We start from the raw sequence: 16,580 nt of genomic DNA, 5'->3' as shown, positions 1-16,580 counted from the left end.
ATGCATGGCATGACAATTAAGGAAGAACAATTAACCGTAAATCACCATCAGCGCCCTTAGTAAACTTTACCTTGTTTACTCCCACACAGTGTTTGTATTAACTGTGTAGTGACCTGTCTATGGAACCCTGGAAGGAACACTGTTCTATTGTCGTCATAACCGTAGCTGACAAGAGCTTCTGAAATCCAGAAATTCGTTTATCCGGAAAATATTAAAAAAACAAACAAATAAAAACAAAACATGAGTCCATATAAGCGAGGCTCAAATTATTCTTAACACATGGGTTGGCAGAATAGCATAGTGATTAAACCTTGTTTTCGTCACGCTGAAGACCCAGGTTCGATTCCCCATGTGGATACAGTGTGTGAAACCCATTTCTGGTGTCCCCAGCTGTGACATTGTTGGGATATTGCGAAAAGCGGCGTAAAGCTAAATTCACGCACACAACTCACTCACTTTATGCAGTGTTTTTAAAATAAAACTACGTTTTCCTGTGACTAAGGTTTTTTTTCTCATAAATTAATATTTAAAATAGGCTGGACACACACGCGCACGCACGCACACACACACACACACACACAAACACTTAAGTTGGGCACAAGCATGGCTTTGCCAAACTTAAAGGGAGGAACAACACACACAGAATGGCACACTAAGTGCAATATTGTGGAATGCAAGTGCTGCACTACCGTACGATAAAGTCATCACAGTGACAGCGCCGGTGATGTTGCATTACATTTATTAAATGAATCCATTTTGAACAAATATACTTTTCAATTTGTTCTTTTTCTTTTCTGCACACCTCTTTTAATAGTGATGTATAGATACAAAAACTGGGTTTCAAACAGGTTATGTTTATTACAATTATATTTGGCAAATACAATTATGTGACCGAGTAAGTGGTTGTTACTGCAGCAAAATAATATGTCTATAGTAGGAAGATCCTGATATGTTGAAGAGTCTATTAACGAGGTTGATGAATCCTTTCCAAAGCAGCCTATTCAATAGTTCAATAGTTGGATATTCAATATAGATGGTTTCACTTATGTCATAGACTAAATCATTTCAATAAGTTTCCTTAAAACTTCATTTATTCAAACAATCTATTTGTTTCAATATAAGTCCAAAGTGCACCGAAATTCTATCCCCTTTGTCTATGTAATGTATTCGGCAAACATTCGGTGTATCCCCTCTTATCATAAACCCCCCTCCGGGCAGGACCCTTAATTCTCAAACGCTATCAATACATGTCAGTTAACACCTCCCTACGTCGGCGAATCTTACGTATGTACATGTGTATGGGCCAGTGACCTTGCACAATGTGGCGTAATGGCCCTGTGTATAAAAACCTGACCGATATGGTCAGTCGACAGACCAACCGGCGGGACCATCCAGCGAGACCAACCAGCGAGACCAACCATGGAGACTAGATCATCGACAGAAGTGGACGGATTGTGCGTCTAGTCGGGGTGTCGGCCAAGGCCGTCGCCCCACCTACGACTACGTCGACGATGAAGAATCGCCGTCGGACTTCTGAATGTGTGTAAGTGACAGAGCGGGTCTCCACATCGGGATCATTGGCCATTCAGTCCTGATGTGCGTTCTGTCACATGTTTACCACTGTATTTACCATTTTGACCATCCTTCGACCAAACAGTAATAAAATATGGCTGCTGCTGTCTTCATCTCTAACACCGACTCATGTCCACCCTGTCTCTTGTCCACCATCCTAAACTACCACCCGAGAGCGACCACGACAGACGCTCTTGGACAGATGGTGGAGAAATATCCGGGTAGCGTGAGTTTGCTGTGACTCACGCACGATTCCCCTACCCTAACTCGCAGCAAAGCAACCGGTAGTTTAGAGATGGTGGTTGACAAGAGCAGCGTCAACGTCGGGCGCTATCTTGGCGGAAGAACGAAGACATCAGACAGTCAGCCGACCTTTCATCGACGAGAGTGCAGCCCATAACCAGCAACCTTCTCTAAATCATCGAAAGCAGCAAGACGCAGCAAGCCCATGTGTGAGTACAACAAATATCAACGTCATCCGTCAAGATCAAGTCAGCGAGTTTCAAGTATCTGCAGCAAGTACTCCATAATATGTGTGTGACAATACATGTGAACGTTTGTTCGAACTATCTCAGAGTTTTATAGTGACTGTATATGTTTCCCTCGGACATTCTTGTACATGTCAGGTATGTCAATCTTCTCCAGCCATTGTTTCATATGTATTTATATGTGTCATATTTTTCATCTACTGAGTACTTATTGCTATCTGTATGTGATGTTATGAGGCGTACATCTTTATTAGATTAAGTTTTTGAAGTCGGTTAGGCTCTTACTTTACTACATATCCTTGCATATACACATTTAATGCAGATCAACGCTATCTGCGGGTTCCGAGTCGTCCCACTCAAATCAGACTCCCGGTTTCAAGGATTTTTCTAGCAATTTGTTCCTCTATAACTATTACTATGGACAATAGCTTATAACGAGCTATGCAATACTGTAATTACTCTTCGTGAAAACGTCTAAATCTTTTTATGTGGTAAAAGCAGTCGTAGAAGTATAATAAGCTATGTCTCTCCAAGCTTATTTGATGGAGACTGTTTATCCAGTCTACATCCTACTTCTTCGTTTTGCCAACGTGTTTGTGCTTAGTTATGATACCGGCGAAAATTTAGTATCCATGTGCATAATACTTTCTATGGTAACTGGCACACAATATACAATTCGCTGAAATATCTACGAGCCAATTGCACTTGAATTAATTTTTCATCAACTTTCGGTTTAGACTTTTGAAGTTGGTTAGGTTTATTTTTTTTCTCATGCCAATTCTACTTTTAGTGCAGATCACATCTACATCTGCTAGCCTTGTCGAGTCTAGGCTCACCAATATAAGACTCCCAATTTCAAAGATCTTACTGTTGTCATGAAAATATTACATTCAAATGCAAACGACGACGCATTACCCACATTCTGTTTTTGTTCCTGTAAGTCATACGTGTACTTATCAGTCAGGTATTCCGACTGTATGGGCGACCGCGAGCAAGAGTTTGCCGCTCGGTGGAAACGTCCAATGTTTTATTTGTACGAGCTGGATAGCCGCTCACCTGTGTTGTTGTACGAGCTGGATAGCCGCTCACCTGTATTTTGTGTGTACACGTCCGATATTGTTATTGTTTTGTTTCGCCTGACCATTGTTGACAATTCGATTCATGTATTACCTTTGACGTTCCCGTATATGCCATTACGATTATGTGACTTATGATCGATGCCTGTACTAGATATTGTCAACGCGTCAACGTAATATATGAATCGAATCATTATTTTCAAAAGGTGCTTTTGAGGACAAAAGCTCCACGACGTTCAGGGGTGTTGTCATAGACTAAATCATTTCAATAAGTTTCCTTAAAACTTCATTTATTCAAACAATCTATTTGTTTCAATATAAGTCCAAAGTGCACCGAAATTCTATCCCCTTTGTCTATGTAATGTATTCGGCAAACATTCGGTGTATCCCCTCTTATCATAAACCCCCCTCCGGGCAGGACCCTTAATTCTCAAACGCTATCAATACATGTCAGTTAACACCTCCCTACGTCGGCGAATCTTACGTATGTACATGTGTATGGGCCAGTGACCTTGCACAATGTGGCGTAATGGCCCTGTGTATAAAAACCTGACCGATATGGTCAGTCGACAGACCAACCGGCGGGACCATCCAGCGAGACCAACCAGCGAGACCAACCATGGAGACTAGATCATCGACAGAAGTGGACGGATTGTGCGTCTAGTCGGGGTGTCGGCCAAGGCCGTCGCCCCACCTACGACTACGTCGACGATGAAGAATCGCCGTCGGACTTCTGAATGTGTGTAAGTGACAGAGCGGGTCTCCACATCGGGATCATTGGCCATTCAGTCCTGATGTGCGTTCTGTCACATGTTTACCACTGTATTTACCATTTTGACCATCCTTCGACCAAACAGTAATAAAATATGGCTGCTGCTGTCTTCATCTCTAACACCGACTCATGTCCTCCCTGTCTCTTGTCCACCATCCTAAACTACCACCCGAGAGCGACCACGACGACCGCTCTTGGACACTTACTTGAACCACCTAAAGAACATCATTCATATATCGACCAGTTTTGATTTAAGCAACTCCCTTTTTGTATAAATGGTTTTATATATGACAACTTGTATATGACAACAATATTTGATTACTTACGACTGTATTTAAATTGACAAAATGAATGTGAGGAACATAGCCATCGTAGTAAGTGGGATCGGAATGAAAATATTATGGTTAGGCGACTGTGAGACTGATCTAGGCTTGTAATACGCTGCTGGATATCGATAGCACATGCCATAGTAGAGTAAGGTCTGGTCTCTGAATATATTCAGTTCGACAGAAATAAACAACCCCGTGTAATTTGGAAACGAGCGCCTGTAAGATGGGATACTCTGAATCTAAGGCAATCTGATTAGCGTTGCAAAGAGGGCTAGGCAGAAGGGGAAATACATGTAGTTCAGAGACTGAAGCTACAAGGTTGAGGTGGGAGTTTTTATGGCTCAAGGATCCTAGACTGACCGTGAAATAGACCCACTGACCGGAGGTCACACTGTACCCTCTAGTCCGTCCAACAGACCCTGAACCTTGCTATTTCCCTTCTGTCAAACCCATAATGCACTGTCAAATTCCCCAATGAAGCAAGTCTGAAACTCCCATTTTTCTTGGACGCCTTTTCAGTTTGAAATGAATTGTTTGTTTCCATCAGAATTATAAACCGGCAAAACCGGCATCTGCCCATTCCGGTAAGCTGTCAACACTATCTGAGTCCCAATTGTGGCATTTACATTTATCATTAGCACTCCAATCCGGCACGTTGTCTAAAATGGCTTATTTCTTCAGTCCTTATGAGTGCCGGTTTCGACAGCTTCCACTGTATATTGAGAGAATAAACGTTAGACTATTCACGTTCATGTGGCCCGACCATATGATTTCCTGGGTTGGGATGGGGTGAGGTGGGGTAGGACGAGGTGTTGCTGCTTTAGCAGCCTATTACTATGTCTTTGTGTGCGTGCGTGCGTGCGTGCGTGCGTGCGTGCGTGCGTGTGTCTGCTTGTGACTGTGTGGGTGTGCGCACGCGCGCGCGTTCATCAGTCCCTATATGTGATCACTTTATATGAGGGCTGGTCAAAAAATTTAAGCCTACATAACTTCTAGACTAGTGACACCAACTGGTCTTAGAAGTGTTGTTGGACAGTGGTCATCATCGGCGCTTTCAGTTACTTTACTCAGATAGATCAACTAGTTCGAAAGCAACAGGGCCTTGAAGCATGCTGGGGTACAACACTCCTAAGATTAGTTGGTGTCACTGGTTATTTAGGCTTATAACTTTGTGACCAGCCGTCGTGTGATTCCAGATATTTTTTTCCAGATATTTGCTTCATCTCCTTTACATCTGCACACGATCTTTCGCCGTTCAACAGCTCTTCGGGTGTAAAACGAAAAAACTAAGTGTCGTTATCATGCGTCAACAATATTGTCACTAACTGTAACGTCATACACATGATGACGAAAACTTGGCAAGTAATTGTTACGTGATAAACATGATGACGAAAACTTGTCACTAACCGTAACGTCATACGCAAGATGACGAAACTTCATTTTCATTGTGCACTCATCTATATTGTGCGCGTGTGTATGAAATATGCAGTGCTAGAAATCATTTTAGACACAGTCAGCTAATTCTGGTGCATTCTAATCTGTTGATTGTGATGAGATGGTATGTATGCATGCCGCCTGAATGAATCACTGACAACGTCAGCTATAGCTGTCCATGCGAAGCGATGAGATGTGTGCACGCAACAGTCAGTGTATTGATGGCGGTCAAGATCGTTCCGACACACACCCGACAGTGGCGAGCTGAGGGAGATTGATTCCACAGCAGTCACGATTCCCGTTGACTGAGTCTCGTCCCACTGGGCAGCTTAGTCCAATAACCAGTCCAGAATATAGTAAGACTAATTCATTTAACTAGATGCATAAATATTAATCAGCATTACTTAATACATCTAAGCACTTGTATATTGCAACACTACCCTCCTTCAGCGTGCTCTGTCGTACAGCGAGCTCTGACAAACGGAAACCTACAAATCGTGAAAATCTCAAAACGAGGCTCTACCGGTGGAAATGTTTGGTGGTCTGATCCGCAATTGATATTATATCGATCAAATTGTGCGTTACAGAACTACAAAGAATATACGCAAATAAACAAAAAGAAAAAAACCCCGATGTAACCGGTGACCTAGATGCATTGTGAATCATTTTTCGACCTCATCAAACAGGAACAGTCTGTGACGTCTTAGTGAAGGTCATGCTACCTACACCTCGCCATAAAACATAGAAACACGATGTTGTTAAAGTTTATAATTAAAATTCATTTGCAAAGACCTTTTTCATTTGAAACAAAGAATTGGAATTCAGTGTAACCAGAGCTGTTTGTGATGTCCATTTTCACCTTCGCGTGAGAAAATTCTGATCGGTTGAAAAGTAGGTCATTATCTGAATAGGTAAATGAAACAACGTTTCAGCTTGTGAGACAATGTTTCGTTTAAATATACGCATAAATATCAAACAGACTCTATAAATTTACTTCCGTTATTTACAGGCCGCCATTTTGTTGCTAGGGTAGTGTTGATTGCAATCTAAACTGGTAAAGATGTTCAGAAATGAAAGGCTAATGGAGACAGACACAACAGCTTTCAAACATTTACTCTTCTTGTTTACATAACTGTATTGATATGATGTTGATGGTGACATTTTGTTTGGTGTTTAAAGTTGCACTCAGTAACATTCCAGTTATATGGCGCGTCCGTGTTAAAATTGATCTTCGCTAAATCCATGTTTGTCGTAAGAGGTGTCATACAGATCAACGTGCATAATAAACCAATAAATTCCACTCTATTTTCACTCCATTTTCACAGTTAGCAGGCCATTCCCATCCTCATTCTCACCTCTAGCAGTCCATACAGGACCGTTACTCAGTCACCATACACAACATTTTGTTAGGTACAGTATATAAGGAGTGGTTTTGTATGTACGACTTCTGATATTTGCCACACACTATAATTAGTTATGACGAGCGTATACCCATCCCCATTCCCATCTTTAGCAGCCTACACCCATCCCCATTCCCATCTTTAGCAGCCTACACCCATCCCCATTCCCAGCTTTAGCAGCCTAAATCCATCTCCATTGTCAGCTGTAGCAGCCTAAACACCATCCCCATTCCCATCTTTAGCAGCCTACACCCATCTCCATTCCCATCTTTAGCAGCCTACATCCATCTCCATTTCCATCTTTAGCAACCTACACCCATCCCCATTCTCAGCTTCAGCAGCCTACACCCATCCCCATTCCCATCTTTAGCAGCCTACACCCATCCCCATTCTCAGCTGTAGCAGCCTACATCCATCCCCATTCCCATCTTTAGCAGCCTACACCCATCCCCATTCCCAGCTTACCAGCCTAAATCCATCTCCATTGTCAGCTGTAGCAGCCTAAACACCATCCCCATTCCCATCTTTAGCAGCCTACACCCATCTACATTCCCATCTTTAGCAGCCTACACCCATCCCCATTCCCAGCTTTAGCAGCCTAAATCCATCTCCATTGTCAGCTGTAGCAGCCTAAACACCATCCCCATTCCCATCTTTAGCAGCCTACACCCATCTCCATTCCCATCTTTAGCAGCCTACACCCATTCCCATTCCCAGCTTTAGCAGCCTACACCCATCCCCATTCCCAGCTTTAGCAGCCTAAATCCATCTCCATTGTCAGCTGTAGCAGCCTAAACACCATCCCCATTCCCATCTTTAGCAGCCTACACCCATCTCCATTCCCATCTTTAGCAGCCTACACCCATCCCCATTCCCAGCTTTAGCAGCCTAAATCCATCTCCATTGTCAGCTGTAGCAGCCTAAACACCATCCCCATTCCCATCTTTAGCAGCCTACACCCATCTCCATTCCCATCTTTAGCAGCCTACACCCATTCCCATTCCCAGCTTTAGCAGCCTACACCCATCCCCATTCCCATCTTTAGCAGCCTACACCCATCCCCATTCCCAGCTTTAGCAGCCTACACCCATCCCCATTCTCAGCAGTAGCAGTCTATACCGATCCCATTCCCATCTTTAGCAGCCTACACCCATCCCCATTCTCAGCAGTAGCAGTCTACACCCATCCCCATTTTCAGCAGTAGCAGTCTATACCCATCCCCATTCTCAGCAGTAGCAGCCTACACCCATCCCCATTCCCATCTTTAGCAGCCTACACCCATCCCCATTCCCATCTTTAGCAGCCTACACCCATCCCCATTCTCAGCTGTAGCAGCCTACATCCATCCCCATTCCCATCTTTAGCAGCCTACACCCATCCCCATTCCCAGCTTACCAGCCTAAATCCATCTCCATTGTCAGCTGTAGCAGCCTAAACACCATCCCCATTCCCATCTTTAGCAGCCTACACCCATCTACATTCCCATCTTTAGCAGCCTACACCCATCCCCATTCCCAGCTTTAGCAGCCTAAATCCATCTCCATTGTCAGCTGTAGCAGCCTAAACACCATCCCCATTCCCATCTTTAGCAGCCTACACCCATCTCCATTCCCATCTTTAGCAGCCTACACCCATTCCCATTCCCAGCTTTAGCAGCCTACACCCATCCCCATTCCCAGCTTTAGCAGCCTAAATCCATCTCCATTGTCAGCTGTAGCAGCCTAAACACCATCCCCATTCCCATCTTTAGCAGCCTACACCCATCTCCATTCCCATCTTTAGCAGCCTACACCCATCCCCATTCCCAGCTTTAGCAGCCTAAATCCATCTCCATTGTCAGCTGTAGCAGCCTAAACACCATCCCCATTCCCATCTTTAGCAGCCTACACCCATCTCCATTCCCATCTTTAGCAGCCTACACCCATTCCCATTCCCAGCTTTAGCAGCCTACACCCATCCCCATTCCCATCTTTAGCAGCCTACACCCATCCCCATTCCCAGCTTTAGCAGCCTAAATCCATCTCCATTGTCAGCTGTAGCAGCCTAAACACCATCCCCATTCCCATCTTTAGCAGCCTACACCCATCTCCATTTCCATCTTTAGCAGCCTACACCCATTCCCATTCCCAGCTTTAGCAGCCTACATCCATCCCTATTCCCATCTTTAGCAGCCTACACCCATCCCCATTCCCATCTTTAGCAGCCTACACCCATCCCCATTCCCAGCTTTAGCAGCCTAAATCCATCTCCATTGTCAGCTGTAGCAGCCTAAACACCATCCCCATTCCCATCTTTAGCAGCCTACACCCATCTCCATTCCCATCTTTAGCAGCCAACATCCATCCCCATTCCCATCTTTAGCAGCCTACACCCATCCCCATTCCCATCTTTAGCAGCCTACACCCATCCCCATTCCCAGCTTTAGCAGCCTAAATCCATCTCCATTGTCAGCTGTAGCAGCCTAAACACCATCCCCATTCCCATCTTTAGCAGCCTACACCCATCTCCATTCCCATCTTTAGCAGCCTACACCCATCCCCATTCTCAGCTTTAGCAGCCTACACCCATCCCCATTCCCATCTTTAGCAGCCTACACCCATCCCCATTCTCAGCTGTAGCAGCCTACATCCATCCCCATTCTCAGCTTTAGCAGCCTACACCCATCCCCATTCCCAGCTTTAGCAGCCTACACCCATCCCCATTCTCAGCAGTAGCAGTCTATACCCATCCCATTCCCATCTTTAGCAGCCTACACCCATCCCCATTCTCAGCAGTAGCAGTCTACACCCATCCCCATTCTCAGCAGTAGCAGTCTATACCCATCCCATTCTCAGCTTTAGCAGCCTACACCCATCCCCATTCTCAGCAGTAGCAGTCTACACCCATCCCCATTCTCAGCAGTAGCAGTCTATACCCATCCCATTCTCAGCTTTAGCAGCCTACACCCATCCCCATTGTCAGCAGTGGCAGTCTATACCCATCCCATTCCCATCTTTAGCAGTCTACACCCATCCCCATTCTCAGCAGTAGCAGTCTACACCCATCCCCATTCTCAGCAGTAGCAGTCTATACCCATCCCCATTCTCAGCTTTAGCAGCGTACACCAATCCCCATTCTCAGCTTTTGCAACCTACACCCATCCCCATTCTCAGCAGTAGCAGTCTATACCGATCCCATTCCCATCTTTAGCAGCCTACACCCATCCCCATTCTCAGCAGTAGCAGTCTACACCCATCCCCATTTTCAGCAGTAGCAGTCTATACCCATCCCCATTCTCAGCAGTAGCAGCCTACACCCATCCCCATTCCCATCTTTAGCAGCCTACACCCATCCCCATTCCCATCTTTAGCAGCCTACACCCATCCCCATTCTCAGCTGTAGCAGCCTACACCCATCCCCATTCCCATCTTTAGCAGTCTATACCCATCCCCATTCCCATCTTTAGCAGCCTACATCCATCCCCATTCCCATCTTTAGCAGCCTACACCCATCCCCATTCTCAGCTGTCGGAGCCTAAACACCATCCCCATTCCCATCTTTAGCAGCCTACACCCATCTCCATTCCCATCTTTAGCAGCCTACACCCATCTCCATTCCCATCTTTAGCAGCCTACACCCATTCCCATTCCCATCTTTAGCAGCCTACACCCATCCCCATTCCCATCTTTAGCAGCCTACACCCATCCCCATTCTCAGCTTTAGTAGCCTACACCCATCCCCATTCCCATCTTTAGCAGCCTACACCCATCCCCATTCCCATCTTTAGCAGCCTACACCCATCCCCATTCTCAGCTGTAGCAGCCTACACCCATCCCCATTCCCATCCTTAGCAGCCTACACCCATCCCCATTCCCATCTTTAGCAGCCTACACCCATCCCCATTCTCAGCTGTAGCAGCCTACACCCATCCCCATTCTCAGCTTTAGCAGCCTACACCCATCCCCATTCCCATCTTTAGCAGCCTACACCCATCCCCATTCTCAGCAGTATCAGTCTATACCCATCCCATTCCCATCTTTAGCAGCCTGCACCCATCCCCATTCTCAGCTGTAGCAGTCTACACCCATCCCCATTCTCAGCAGTAGCAGTCTATACCCATCCCATTCTCAGCTTTAGCAGCCTACACCCATCCCCATTCTCAGCAGTAGCAGTCTATACCCATCCCCATTCCCATCTTTAGCAGCCTACACCCATCCCCATTCTCAGCAGTAGCAGTCTATACCCATCCCATTCCCATCTTTTGCAACCTACACCCATCCCCATTCTCAGCAGTAGCAGTCTATACCCATCCCATTCCCATCTTTAGCAGCCTACACCCATCCCCATTCTCAGCAGTAGCAGTCTACACCCATCCCCATTTTCAGCAGTAGCAGTCTATACCCATCCCCATTCTCAGCTTTAGCAGCCTACACCCATCCCCATTCCCATCTTTAGCAGCCTACACCCATCCCCATTCTCAGCAGTAGCAGCCTACACCCATCCCCATTCCCAGCAGTAGCAGTCTATACCCATCCCCATTCTCAGCTTTAGCAGCCTACACCCATCCGCATTCCAATCTTTAGCAGCCTACACCCATCCCCATTCCCATCTTTAGCAGCCTACACCCATCCCCATTCCAATCTTTAGCAGTCTATACCCATCTCCATTCCCATCTTTAGCAGCCTACATCCATCCCCATTCCCAGCAGTAGCAGTCTATACCGATCCCCATTCTCAGCAGTAGCAGTCTATACCCATCCCCATTCTCAGCAGTAGCAGTCTATACCCATCCCATTCCCATCTTTAGCAGCCTACACCCATCCCCATTCTCAGCAGTAGCAGTCTACACCCATCCCATTCCCATCTTTAGCAGCCTACACCCATCCCCATTCTCAGCAGTAGCAGTCTACACCCATCCTCATTGTCAGCAGTAGCAGTCTATACCCATCCCCATTCTCAGCTTTAGCAGCCTACACCCATCCCCATTCTCAGCAGTAGCAGTCTACACCCATCCCCATTCTCAGCAGTAGCAGTCTACACCCATCCCCATTCTCAGCTTTAGCAGCCTACACTCATCCCCATTCTCAGCAGTAGCAGCCTACACCCATCCCCATTCTCAGCAGTAGCAGTCTATACCCATCCCATTCCCATCTTTAGCAGCCTACACCCATCCCCATTCTCAGCTGTAGCAGTCTATACTAAAGACTGCTAAAGACTGCATAACCATCCCCATTCCCATCTTTAGCAGCCTACACCCATCCCCATTCTTAGCAGTAGCAGCCTACACCCATCCCCATTCCCATCTTTAGCAGCCTACACCCATCCCCATTCTCAGCTGTAGCAGCCTACACCCATCCCCATTCTCAGCTTTAGCAGTCTATACCCATCTCTATTCCCATCTTTAGCAGCCTACATCCATCCCCATTCCCAGCAGTAGCAGTCTATACCCATCCCCATTCTCAGCAGTAGCAGTCTACACCCATCCCCATTCTCAGCAGTAGCAGTCTATACCCATCCCCATTCTCAGCAGTAGCAGTCTATACCCATCCCCATTCTCAGCAGTAGCAGTCTACACCCATCCCCATTCTCAGCAGTAGCAGTCTATACCCATCCCCATTCTCAGCAGTAGCAGTCTACACCCATCCCCATTCTCAGCTGTAGCAGCCTACACCCATCCCCATTCCCATCTTTAGCAGTCTATACCCATCTCCATTCCCATCTTTAGCAGCCTACATCCATCCCCATTCCCAGCAGTAGCAGTCTATACCCATCCCCATTCTCAGCAGTAGCAGTCTATACCCATCCCATTCCCATCTTTTGCAACCTACACCCATCCCCATTCTCAGCAGTAGCAGTCTATACCCATCCCATTCCCATCTTTAGCAGCCTACACCCATCCCCATTCTCAGCAGTAGCAGTCTACACCCATCCCCATTTTCAGCAGTAGCAGTCTATACCCATCCCCATTCTCAGCTTTAGCAGCCTACACCCATCCCCATTCCCATCTTTAGCAGCCTACACCCATCCCCATTCTCAGCAGTAGCAGCCTACATCCATCCCCATTCCCAGCAGTAGCAGTCTATACCGATCCCCATTCTCAGCAGTAGCAGTCTATACCCATCCCCATTCTCAGCAGTAGCAGTCTATACCCATCCCATTCCCATCTTTAGCAGCCTACACCCATCCCCATTCTCAGCAGTAGCAGTCTACACCCATCCCATTCCCATCTTTAGCAGCCTACACCCATCCCCATTCTCAGCAGTAGCAGTCTACACCCATCCTCATTGTCAGCAGTAGCAGTCTATACCCATCCCCATTCTCAGCTTTAGCAGCCTACACCCATCCCCATTCTCAGCAGTAGCAGTCTACACCCATCCCCATTCTCAGCAGTAGCAGTCTACACCCATCCCCATTCTCAGCTTTAGCAGCCTACACTCATCCCCATTCTCAGCAGTAGCAGCCTACACCCATCCCCATTCTCAGCAGTAGCAGTCTATACCCATCCCATTCCCATCTTTAGCAGCCTACACCCATCCCCATTCTCAGCTGTAGCAGTCTATACTAAAGACTGCTAAAGACTGCATAACCATCCCCATTCCCATCTTTAGCAGCCTACACCCATCCCCATTCTTAGCAGTAGCAGCCTACACCCATCCCCATTCCCATCTTTAGCAGCCTACACCCATCCCCATTCTCAGCTGTAGCAGCCTACACCCATCCCCATTCTCAGCTTTAGCAGTCTATACCCATCTCTATTCCCATCTTTAGCAGCCTACATCCATCCCCATTCCCAGCAGTAGCAGTCTATACCCATCCCCATTCTCAGCAGTAGCAGTCTACACCCATCCCCATTCTCAGCAGTAGCAGTCTATACCCATCCCCATTCTCAGCAGTAGCAGTCTATACCCATCCCCATTCTCAGCAGTAGCAGTCTACACCCATCCCCATTCTCAGCAGTAGCAGTCTATACCCATCCCCATTCTCAGCAGTAGCAGTCTACACCCATCCCCATTTTCAGCTGTAGCAGCCTACACCCATCCCCATTCCCATCTTTAGCAGTCTATACCCATCTCCATTCCCATCTTTAGCAGCCTACATCCATCCCCATTCCCAGCAGTAGCAGTCTATACCCATCCCCATTCTCAGCAGTAGCAGTCTATACCCATCCCATTCCCATCTTTTGCAACCTACACCCATCCCCATTCTCAGCAGTAGCAGTCTATACCCATCCCATTCCCATCTTTAGCAGCCTACACCCATCCCCATTCTCAGCAGTAGCAGTCTACACCCATCCCCATTTTCAGCAGTAGCAGTCTATACCCATCCCCATTCTCAGCTTTAGCAGCCTACACCCATCCCCATTCCCATCTTTAGCAGCCTACACCCATCCCCATTCTCAGCAGTAGCAGCCTACACCCATCCCCATTCCCAGCAGTAGCAGTCTATACCCATCCCCATTCTCAGCTTTAGCAGCCTACACCCATCCGCATTCCAATCTTTAGCAGCCTACACCCATCCCCATTCCCATCTTTAGCAGCCTACACCCATCCCCATTCCAATCTTTAGCAGTCTATACCCATCTCCATTCCCATCTTTAGCAGCCTACATCCATCCCCATTCCCAGCAGTAGCAGTCTATACCGATCCCCATTCTCAGCAGTAGCAGTCTATACCCATCCCCATTCTCAGCAGTAGCAGTCTATATCCATCCCATTCCCATCTTTAGCAGCCTACACCCATCCCCATTCTCAGCAGTAGCAGTCTACACCCATCCCATTCCCATCTTTAGCAGCCTACACCCATCCCCATTCTCAGCAGTAGCAGTCTACACCCATCCTCATTGTCAGCAGTAGCAGTCTATACCCATCCCCATTCTCAGCTTTAGCAGCCTACACCCATCCCCATTCTCAGCAGTAGCAGTCTACACCCATCCCCATTCTCAGCAGTAGCAGTCTACACCCATCCCCATTCTCAGCTTTAGCAGCCTACACTCATCCCCATTCTCAGCAGTAGCAGCCTACACCCATCCCCATTCTCAGCAGTAGCAGTCTATACCCATCCCATTCCCATCTTTAGCAGCCTACACCCATCCCCATTCTCAGCTGTAGCAGTCTATACTAAAGACTGCTAAAGACTGCATAACCATCCCCATTCCCATCTTTAGCAGCCTACACCCATCCCCATTCTTAGCAGTAGCAGCCTACACCCATCCCCATTCCCATCTTTAGCAGCCTACACCCATCCCCATTCTCAGCTGTAGCAGCCTACACCCATCCCCATTCTCAGCTTTAGCAGTCTATACCCATCTCTATTCCCATCTTTAGCAGCCTACATCCATCCCCATTCCCAGCAGTAGCAGTCTATACCCATCCCCATTCTCAGCAGTAGCAGTCTACACCCATCCCCATTCTCAGCAGTAGCAGTCTATACCCATCCCCATTCTCAGCAGTAGCAGTCTATACCCATCCCCATTCTCAGCAGTAGCAGTCTACACCCATCCCCATTCTCAGCAGTAGCAGTCTATACCCATCCCCATTCTCAGCAGTAGCAGTCTACACCCATCCCCATTCTCAGCTGTAGCAGCCTACACCCATCCCCATTCCCATCTTTAGCAGTCTATACCCATCTCCATTCCCATCTTTAGCAGCCTACATCCATCCCCATTCCCAGCAGTAGCAGTCTATACCCATCCCCATTCTCAGCAGTAGCAGTCTATACCCATCCCCATTCTCAGCAGTAGCAGTCTACACCCATCCCCATTCTCAGCAGTAGCAGTCTACACCCATCCCCATTCTCAGCAGTAGCAGTCTACACCCATCCCCATTCTCAGCAGTAGCAGTCTACACCCATCCCCATTCTCAGCAGTAGCAGTCTACACCCATCCCCATTCTCAGCAGTAGCAGCCTACACCCATCCCCATTCTCAGCAGTAGCAGTCTATACCCATCCCCATTCTCAGCAGTAGCAGCCTACACCCATCCCCATTCTCAGCAGTAGCAGCCTACACCCATCCCCATTCTCAGCAGTAGCAGTCTATACCCATCCCCATTCTCAGCTGTAGCAGCCTACACCCATCCCATTCTCAGCAGTAGCAGCCTATACCCATCCCATTGTCAGCAGTAGCAGCCTATACCCATCCCATTCTCAGCAGTAGCAGCCTATACCCATCCCCATTCTCAGCAGTAGCAGCCTATACCCATCCCCATTCTCAGCAGTAGCAGCCTATACCCATCCCATTCTCAGCAGTAGCAGCCTATACCCATCCCATTCTCAGCAGTAGCAGCCTATACCCATCCCATTCTCAGCTCTAGCAGTCCATACAGAACCCCTACTCAGTCACCATACACAACATTCTGTCGGGTACAGTATGTAAGGTGTGGTTTTGTATGTACGACTTCTGATATTTGCCACACTGTTTAATTAGTTATGACGAGCGTAGGTGGTGATTTCTTGCCGTTTCAGTGTGTGACTACAATATATATTTTAGACCCTGATGTTGAGGATCTAGATTTCAGCTATGACGTAGGGTAGTG

The sequence above is a fragment of the Haliotis asinina genome, chromosome 1, assembly GCF_037392515.1.
Source record: "Haliotis asinina isolate JCU_RB_2024 chromosome 1, JCU_Hal_asi_v2, whole genome shotgun sequence".
Taxonomy (NCBI): domain Eukaryota; kingdom Metazoa; phylum Mollusca; class Gastropoda; order Lepetellida; family Haliotidae; genus Haliotis; species Haliotis asinina.
The sequence above is the reverse complement of the archived record's forward strand: the minus strand, read 5'-3'. Positions refer to the sequence as shown.